General features: G+C 34.9%; 1 pseudogene; it reads left to right on the plus strand.

Moving 5' to 3' along the window:
- Nucleotides 1-2,243: 2,243 nt before the first annotated feature.
- Nucleotides 2,244-3,061, plus strand: LOC123241683 (annotated as a pseudogene).
- Nucleotides 3,062-10,346: the final 7,285 nt, after the last annotated feature.

Here is a 10,346-nt window from a genome sequence, read left to right on the forward strand (position 1 = left end):
GAACAGGATCGAAAGGGGATTATAAGAAAGAACAAGATCATAAGATGGAGGGGAATACACAATTGGTAATTATAACTGTGAATGTGAACAAGTACAGAGGTGGATAGCAGAGTGGATTAAAAACCAGAATGCTACAATGTGTTATTTACAAGAAACACATTTGAGGAAGAGAGACACAAGCAGAGTAAAGGTAAGTGAATGGATCAGAATTTTTGTGCATCAGCTAAAGTAAAAAAAGTAGAAATAGCAGTCATGATCTCAGAAAAATCTAAAGCAAAAATAGATCTGATTAAAAGAAATAAAGAAGGAAATTACATCTTGCTAAAAGGTACTATATATAGACAATGAAGTAATATCAAGATTAAACATATATGCACCAATTGGTATAGGCTCAAGATTTTCAAAGGAGAAATTAAATGAGTTTCAGAGGAAATAGACAAATAAAATAAACTCTGCCAGAATCAGAATTAAAACTGATTGTGAAAAGTATTTGCACTTAATATCTCAAATAAACATCTGGCTTCCAAAATCTATAGAAAATTGCCTAAAAAAATCCAGCAAGGGAGGATATTATATGGTATTGATAGATTTGAGGGGGAAAGAGAATAAAGAAAACTTTTTTAAATGCACAGGAGGAAAAAAGACAAAAAGGATATACAAACAGGGTGATTCTACTACTACACTATTAAACTTTATAGATAAAAAATAGATAGTTCCATACATATAGAGTGACAAGAGAATTTCTCACTCAGCAAAAATGCTGCCACTGTGCTAAGAAAAATATTGACTCAATTTCTCTTGAACTTCCAGATATTTTTGCTGGAAGCTAGAAGAAAAACTACCTGCTCTGATATACAAAAATCAACTTTGAGACATAAACTTGAGCTCTACTCTCCCAAGCCAGTTCCCTGACCTTCATGATGCAAATATCCTTATCTTCTCCTTTTGTTACTTATTTCTAAACAAGATGCATATATCCTTATCTTCCCCTTCTGCTTTCTATTAAAATTACATTGTTCCCATGCTGCTTGGGTATTTACACTCCTGTGTAAAGTTGTTGAAATTGATGCTGTATACTCACTGACAAAGTTCAGTGAAGCCTATACTATGAGTGTAATAAAATTGCAATAGCTATCTCTGAATGGTGATTAGAAGTGGAGCTTTGGAAAATTTTTATCTAGCTAGATAGATTTTTTTTTAAGAAAACTGCAGAAATTCACAGTATCTTATAAAATCAACCTTGTCTGTTCTTTGTATCTTAAAATGCTAATGTAGGGGGCAGCTGGGTAGCTCAGTGGAGTCAGAGTCAGGCCTAGAGACAGGAGGTCCTAGGTTCAAATCTGGCCTCAGCCACTTCCCAGCTGTGTGACCCTGGGCAAGTCACTTGACCCTCATTGCCCACCCTTACCAATCTTCCACTTATGAGACAATACACCGAAGTACAAGGGTTAAAAAAAATGCTAATGTAGGTTCATGAATTTAAGTTCATTAAAAAAATGAAGCAAAAAAAATAAATAAACTTAAGCATTTTCTAGTATTTAAAATGCTAAATATTGATCTTATTTAGTTCAGGACATATCTCTAATATGAATTTCAATGAAGTGTAAAGAATATAGATATTTTGGTTGTTAGAAAGAAGACAAAAACTCACAGGATCATAAACTCCATTCTTCCCATTTCAACCTTGTTCTTTGATTTACATGGCAACTAGGAGGTTTATGAAGATGGGGAAAACTCTTCTGAATTCTCTACCAACTCTTTTGTAGCTTTGCTAGGTACAGTCTAGGGATGATTTCAAATTAGTCGAAGTGACTGGCATTGGAGAGGCAGGCCCATGGCTGAGAGAAGCGAGAAATAGTACTGGAAGTTCCCTAACAAGCAAAGTGGAGTCCAGATGTGGTAGTGATTGAAGAAAGAAGTAATTATGTGGTTTCCACAATCTGCCCTTAGAGCACTTCATAAAGAGCAAGCCAATGAATTCAGCAAGTGTTTTATTCAGTAAACATGCTGTCTGATGCCTCCAGGGCTTGTCTCCACATTACAGCTTCCTACAATCTTCTTGATCCTAAATATCTATTTCAGCAACAGATTTCTTGCTAAGACCTTTCTTCCTTAGCTATGCAAAATGTTTAAATCATTAGGAATTTACATAGAAAACCTTTCAGAGAAATAGTTATGATATTTTGTGGATCATCATTTGTGACTATAGGCAATGGAGGCAATGAGCGGATCCAATAGAGGAGATGGGTGACCATGTTATTCTGAAGGTTGACAAGAATGTCAGATTATTAATTACTTTCAGTCCTTTCGCTGTATTGGGAATTTTATGGAGAGCCTAGTGGAAGCGAAAACTTTTATGGATATTATGGAGATGATCTCTACATTAGAGTTCCTCTAGGCGGCACACTAGTTAAAGAGGAAAATAGAATTGTCGTTGATCTTGTTCAGCCAGATGAGGAATATATTGCAGCTTCTGCAAGGAGCTGGAGGAAAAGGCAATCACTGTTTTTTTGGTTAATGACAATCAAGCTCCAATAACTTGTTCCCCTAGGCAACAGAGTCAACAAAGAGTACTCTGTTTGGGACTGAAGATAGCTGAAGCAGAAATGGTAGGATTCCCCAGTGTTGGAAAATTATCACTTCTTCAAGTGATTTTCAATGCAAAATCCACAATGGCTTCTCCATTTACTATTTTGAATCCCTATGTAGGCATTGTTCACTATGAAGGCTACCTACAAGTAGCAATAGCTGAACATTCCTGATTTAGTAAGAGAAGCTCATAAAAACAGGCATAGTTTTGGTTTACTGAAACAGCCTGAACTTTCTGTTATTTGTGGTGGATCTCTCAAGAGCAGAACCATGGACTTAACGTGAAAATTTTAAATATTAACTAGAGAAATATGAAGACTTGTCAGAGTGACCACATGCAATTACTGAAAATAAGATTGACCTTCCTCAGTCTAAATTCAATTTTCCCCAACTTCAGGTTAAATTATAACAAATGTCAACATTGACTGAAGAGAATCTAGAGGAATTACTGTTGCATTTGAAAGAATTGTAAATGATTATGTAGAGACTGAGTGTAAATAGGAATGGGAGACACTGAGCTGGTAGTGTTAAAGCTAAATAAACATTTGTCCTTTAAAGAAAAAAATTCTAAAACTGTTGGAAAGTTGAAAGTAGGATTAAAAATGAGAGCATCAAGGTCAGTGAAAATGAGAACCACTGCATTAATAAAATGTAATTAATTTCTAAAAATAAACAAGGTGATTGACCAAAGGACATTATGAAAGGAATTGATAGAATTTTTTTTCACCATACAGCAAATAACTTTGTTGACTGAGAAAACTCAAGCAGAAACAGAAGAGAGTTGTTTTTTTTTTTATCTCTCTCTTTCCCTATGCTTTCAACTCACTTGGACTTTCAGATCTACATCTAACAAAAGGGAGAATGAGATTTCTCCTTTCCCCTGAGTGAAAAATGACATCTTATAGAGAAAATATGTGATTAACTCGCTGTTCTTACCCAGCAAGGACTGAGAAGTATTTTCTTAGGCTTCCCATCCTCTGCCTTTCTGCTTGCTTTTCTTAGCATTTGCTATTGTTGTTCATCAGTTGTTTCAGTCATATCCAATTTTTCAAGGCTGTGGAAATAAGCCCAGAACACCCTAGAATGCAAGGTCTCTGGGGAAGCCATTAACTTAGAAGCAGCAGACATGTAGTCTTTCTCCTTAGCTTGAACCCAAAGTATTCTTCTCTCTGAATTATCAGATGTTCCGCCAAAAAATAACTAGGGTAAGAATTTCATCAGGAGCCATCCTAGGGAGTCACCCACTGAAGTTCTGAGCCAGATTGCATATAGAAAACTTTTGTCTTTAATCACTATGTTAATTATCCTAACCTTGTGAATTACCTATCATTACCTATCATTGTTTCTGTATGAAAATCACCTAATTCTTTTATCTACATCATTTACCCTATAAATTGTAGACTCCAACCCAATAAACTTTACCTCTGCTCTAAGAAGCTCTCTGCGCAGTTCTTAGTCAGAATTGGTCCTCCTGTAACCCAAACACCCATGCTTCTTACCCCAGCTTGATAACCTGTAAGAATATTACCAACAAAGAGATCAATGAATTGGGCATGCAGCTAAAAAAAGTGTGAAAGAACAAATTAAAATTCCTCAGATAAAGACCAAATTGGAAATCCTAAAAAAACCAAGGAGAAATTAATAAAATAAAAAGTAAAAGAACTAGTAAAAATAAATAAGTCTAGGAGCCAGCATTTTGAAAAAACAAATAAAATAGATAAAGTAATCCAATTAAAAAAGAAAGAAGAATACAAATTAACAGTATCACAAATGAAAAGGGCAATCTCATCCTTAATGAAGAGGAATTAAGGCAACAATTAAGAGCTATTTTACCCAATTATATGATAATAAATATGACAATCTAGGGGAAATGGATGAATATTTACAAAAATGTAAATTGCCTAGATTAACAAAAGAGAAAACAGAATACTTAAATAATCCCATATCAGAAAAAGAAATTGAATAAGCCATCAAGAAACTCCCTAAGAAAAAAATCCCAAGGGCCAGATAAATTCACAAGTGAATTCTATCAAGCATTTAAAGAACAACTAATCCCAATTCTATACAAACTATTTGGCAAAATAAGCAAAGAAGGAATATTACCAAATTATTTTTATGACGCAAGTATGGTACTAATTCCCAAGCCAGGAATACCAAAAACAGAGAAAAAATACAGACCAATCTTAATGAACATAGATGGAAAAATCTTAAATAAAATACTAGCAAAAAGACTACAGCAAGTCATCACAAGGATTATTCATTATGACCAGGTGGAATTTATACCAGGAATGCCAGGCTGGTTCAATATTAGGAAAATGATCCACATAATTAATTTTATCAACAACCAAACTAACAGAAATCACATGATTATCTCAATAGATGCAGAAAAAGCCTCTGACAAACTATAACATCCATTCCTAATAAAAACACTAGAAAGTATAGGAATTAAAGGGCCTTTCCTCAAAATAATAAACAGTATTTATTTAAAAACATCAGCAAGAGGGCAACTGGGTGGCTCAGCGGATTAAGATCCAGACCCAGTGATGGGAGGTCCTGGTTCAAATCTGACCTCAGACACTTCCAAGCTGTGTGACCCTGGGCAAGTTACTTAACCCCCATTGCCTAGCCGTTACCACTCTTCTCCCTTAGAACCAATACCCGGTATTGATTCTAAGACGGAAGATAAGAGTTTAAAAAAATAAAATTAAAATAAAAACATTAGCAAGTATCATCTGTAATGGGGATAAGTTAGAAGCCTTCACAATACAATCAGGAGTGAAGCAAGGATGCCCATTATCACTACCAGTATCTAATATTGTACTTGTAATCTAGCAGTAGCAATTAGAGAAGAAAAAGAAATTGAAGGGATTAAAGTAAGCAATGAAGAAACTAAACTATCATTCTTTGAAGATGATATGATGGTATACTTAGAGAATCCAAGAAAATCAACTAAAAGCTAGTAGAAATAATAATGTTAGCAAAGTTGCAGTATACAAAATAAACCCACATAAACCATCAGCATTTCTATATATTTCCAATGAAAATCAGCAGCAAGAGTTAGAAAGAGTAACTGAATTTAGACAATATAAAATCACCTAGACAATATAAAATATTTGGGAATCTATTTGCCAAGACAAAAGCAAGAAATATATGAAAGCAACTATAAAACACTTTTCATACAAATAAAATCCATTCTGAACAATTGGAAAACATCAATTGCTCATGGGTAGGATGAGCTAATATAATAACAATGACAATCCTACCTAAATTAATTTATTCCATGTCATACCAATCAAACTACCAAAAACCTTTTTTATAGAATTAGAACAAATTATAACAAAGTTCATCTGGATGAACTAAAGGATGAAAAATATCAAGGGTACTAATGAAAAAAATGAAAGATGGTGGCCTAGCAGTACCAGATCTTAAACTGTACTATAAAATAGTGATCATCAGAACAATAGGGGCAGCTGGGTAGCTCAGTGGATTGAGAGTCAGGCCTAGATATGGGAAGTCCTAGGTTCAAATCTAGCCTCAGACATTTCCCAGCTGTGTGACCCTGGGCAAGTCACTTGACCCCCACTGCCCACCCTTACCCTCTTGAACCTAGGAGCCAATACACAGAAGTTAAGGGTTTAAAAAATAATAATAATAATAAAAACAATATGGTAGTGGGCTTAGAGACAGAAGGGTGGATCAGTGGAATAGACTTTGGGTAAATGGCCTCAGCAAGCTAGTGTTTGATAAACTCAAAGATCCCAACTTTTGGGACAAGAACTCACTATTTGACAAAAACTGCTGGGAAAATTAGAAAACAATATGGGAGAGATTAGGTTTAGATCAACATCTCACACCCTATACCAAGATAAATTCAGACTGGGCAAATGACTTAAATATAAAGAAAGTATAAGTAAATTAGGTGAACATAGAATAGTATACCTGTCAGATCTACTGGAAAGGAAAGAATTTAAGACCAAGTAAGAGATAGAGAATATTTTATAAGATATAAAATAAGAGATATTTTATAAGATATAAAATGAATAATTTTGATTACATTATATTAAAAAGGTTTTTTATAAACAAAACCAATGCAACCAAAATTAAAAGGGAAGCAACAAACTGGGGGAAAAATTGTAACAAAAATCTCTTATAAAAGTCAAATTTATAAGGGACTAAGTCAAATGCACAAGAAATCAAACCATTCCCCAATTAACAAATGGCCAAGGAATATGAATAGGCAATTTTCAGATGAATAAATCAAAACTATCAATAATCACATGAAAAAGTGTTCTAAATCCCTCCTGATTAGAGAAATGCAAATCAAAACAACTCTGAGGCACCACCTCACACCTAGCAGATGGCCAATAGGACAGTAAAAGGAAATAATGAATGTTGAAGGGGATGTGGCAAAATTGAAACACTAATGCATTGCTGGTGGAGTTGTGAATTGATCCAACCATTCTGTAAGGCAATTTGGAATTATGCCCAAAGGGCTTTAAAAGAATACATGCCCTTTGATCCAGCAATATTCCTACTAATTTTGTACCCAAAAGAGATAACTTTTTTTTTTTAATTTTTTTTTAAACCCTTGTACTTCAGTGTATTGTCTCATAGGTGGAAGATTGGTAAGGGTGGGCAATGGGGGTCAAGTGACCTGCCCAGGGTCACACAGCTGGGAAGTGGCTGAGGCCGGGTTTGAACCTAGGACCTCCTGTCTCTAGGCCTGAGATAACTTTTAAATGGTGGCAAAAACAATTGGAAAATGAGGTGTTCCTCAATTGGGGAATTGCTAAACAAATTATGGTATATGATGGTGATGGAATAATATTATGCTATAAGGAATTATAAACTGCTTGATTTCTATATGTACTGGAAAGAACTCTATGAACTGAGGTAAAGTAAAATGAGCAGAACCAGGAGAACATTGTACACAGTAACTGAAATATTATAGGACAATCAAATGTAATCCACTTTGCTACTAGTAGCAATGCAATGATCCAGGACAATCCTGAGAGACTGATGAGAAAGAACGCTATCCACATCAAGAGAAAGAACTGTGGGAGGAGAAACAGAAGAAAAACATGATTGATCACTTTTTGTATGGGTTTTGGTTTTAAGAGATTACTAGAGGTATCAAGTGATATTACATGTATAACCCAGTGGAATTGCTTGTCAGCTCCGGGATGAGGAGGAAAAAGGGGAGGGAGAGAACATGAATCATGTAACCATAAAACAATTTTTACATAAACAAATAAAAATTAAGATAAATATTTGTTGAATGAATATACTATAATAAGTCTGTAGAATTAGTTAGAAGGGATAAGTCCCATCTCTGTCATTTATATTTCATTTATTTAACCTTAAATTGAGCCTAAATTTGTCTCTTTGTAACTTTCTTCTTTCCCCTCGTTCTACCAAACTCATTTGATCTTTAACAAACGTTCCATCATTCTAGACCTCTTCCTTTAATACATCTAGGTTACAATCAGTCCAAATAATAATAAATTCTCCTAAAATGGTTGCATTATTTGAATTTGTACTGCATAGTTCCATTAGACTAGAACAAAGTATCATATTTTAGAGGTTTTTAACTTCAAATAGTGCAAATTTGAATATATGCAACTGCTTCATGGGATACATTATTTGTACCAATCAAGACCTAGTACTTTTATTTTCCAGCATACATAAAAGCCTGACTTTGCCCAGAAGGTACAAATCCCTGACCACCATCTCTCTATTAGATGAACCTTCTTTCATGCTAAGAAGAGGGCATTCTCCTTATTCCTCAATACTAATTCCATAGCTTCTCTGTTATTGCCACCGTTTAGCAACCTGTCTCTTTTCCTTTGAGGTTCATTCCATTTGCTTATTCCACCTGCTCTGAATTTGTGTTTCAAGATCATCAATGACCATCAAGGTCATTCTCCCTCCTTTTTCATTAAGTTTAGTACCTGGTTCACAATCTTCCTTTCTACTCAACTTTGCTGATAGATAGAGAAAGAGAGAGAGAAATGACAGACAGGTGGCTGGATGGCTGGATGGCTGGATGGCTGGATGGATAGATTGAGAGTGAGGGGGGAATATGAATATGGATGTATATTAGATATGATATAGGTTAGATATAAAAATATAAGTCGGGTTTTCAAAAGGAATAAAAGTAAAGCTCTAAATTATAAAACAGCATAAAAATTTTGAGACGTACTGAAGAAGAAATAGATACATAGTTAGATGATAGATAATCTCTCAAACACATGCTATCTTCCCTTTATCAATCTCAGCTCACATATCTGCACTTTTACCATACAACAGCCACACAGAAGAATGTTCATATCTTTGATCTTACCATCATCCACAAATATTTTGCTTCCATTAACTAATCTCCAATCATAACCTCCTACCTCCACTATATCTCATTCCTCCTAAACCTGGGTTTCAACCTTACCATAACATCTCCAGTTACTCTACACTACACTAAAATCTAAATCTGAAGGCTCATAATGACTTAGAGATAACCCTGGGTTCTTAAAAAAAAGGAAAAGGAGAAAGGAGAAAAAAGAAGAAAGGAAAAGGGAAAAAGGAAAAAGAAAAAAAATTAAGAAGGGTCCAAAGAACTAGTTTTGGACAGACATCTCCAGAAGCTTTTCCAAGATCTGATTTAATATTTATTCCTTCTAAGTGTTGTGAGGAAGATTAGATTAGGTATTGATTAGGAAGTACATAGCAGGAAGGAGCTGGAGCTGGGAATTCCAGGTTGGAATGAAGGAGCAGGAAGAGGTGACTTGGCTCTGTAGATCTTGTTCTTTTGCTAGATGCCACACCACACAGGATCCCAGGGAAAATCAGGATGCAAGATGTCCTTTTACTCTGCTTCCAGGGCTAAGCACAGTTTGTGTTAACCCCTAATGGAGTCCCACTCAGAGCCAAGTCACCTCTTCCTGCTCCTTCATTTGAACCTGGAATTCCCAGCTCTAGCTCCTTCCTGCTATGTACTTCCTAATCAATACCTAATCAATACCTAATCTAATCTTCCTCATAACATAAGTACATGGTTATAAACCTAAGGAGTGGGAGTATGCTGACTAAATTGAGGGAATATCCACTTCAACAAAGTCATAGATTTTGATAGTTGTGAAATATGAAAATATAGAGCTATGAAAATGATTTATTTTCAAGGTACTTGGGGTAGGGTAGTAGAAAATCAAGTCATATGGGAAAGGAGATAATTATTCACCTAATTGCTATAAAATGAATATTTGAAGGGTCATAGACTAGAGTTAGGGAGAGAAGTAAGAGAGGATACAAATTTCTCCCTGAATTTATATAAAGGTCTAGATATAATTCTATCATAAATAAAAGAGTAGTTATGCTTATTATAGCCCTGCCTAAAAACACTAATAAAAGATGCACAAAATCAGATACAATTTTCAAAGATAAAAAAGAGAAATGATAGTCATTTAATTGTTCTTTTTTCTTTTTTGAAATTTCTTAAAGAGTGTTTTGAAAATTTTCCCATGGACACTTTGTCCTTCTCCAGTGGTATTGCTATGCATGGGCCCATTCTTGTTTTGGGCCTTCATGCCTGGAGTTTATTTCCAAATATATTGTCAAGTTGGTGACCTTTGAAGGCAGCAAATGGCTAAATGGTGATGATGATGAATCACAGGGCTAGAACTGAAATATGTAAAGACTGGCAAATCATGAGAGGTCAAGCATACTATCTTCTGGATATGGGAGGCTTAAAATATTATATTCATTTT

Source organism: Gracilinanus agilis, chromosome 3 (assembly GCF_016433145.1).
Source record: "Gracilinanus agilis isolate LMUSP501 chromosome 3, AgileGrace, whole genome shotgun sequence".
Taxonomy (NCBI): Eukaryota; Metazoa; Chordata; class Mammalia; order Didelphimorphia; family Didelphidae; genus Gracilinanus; species Gracilinanus agilis.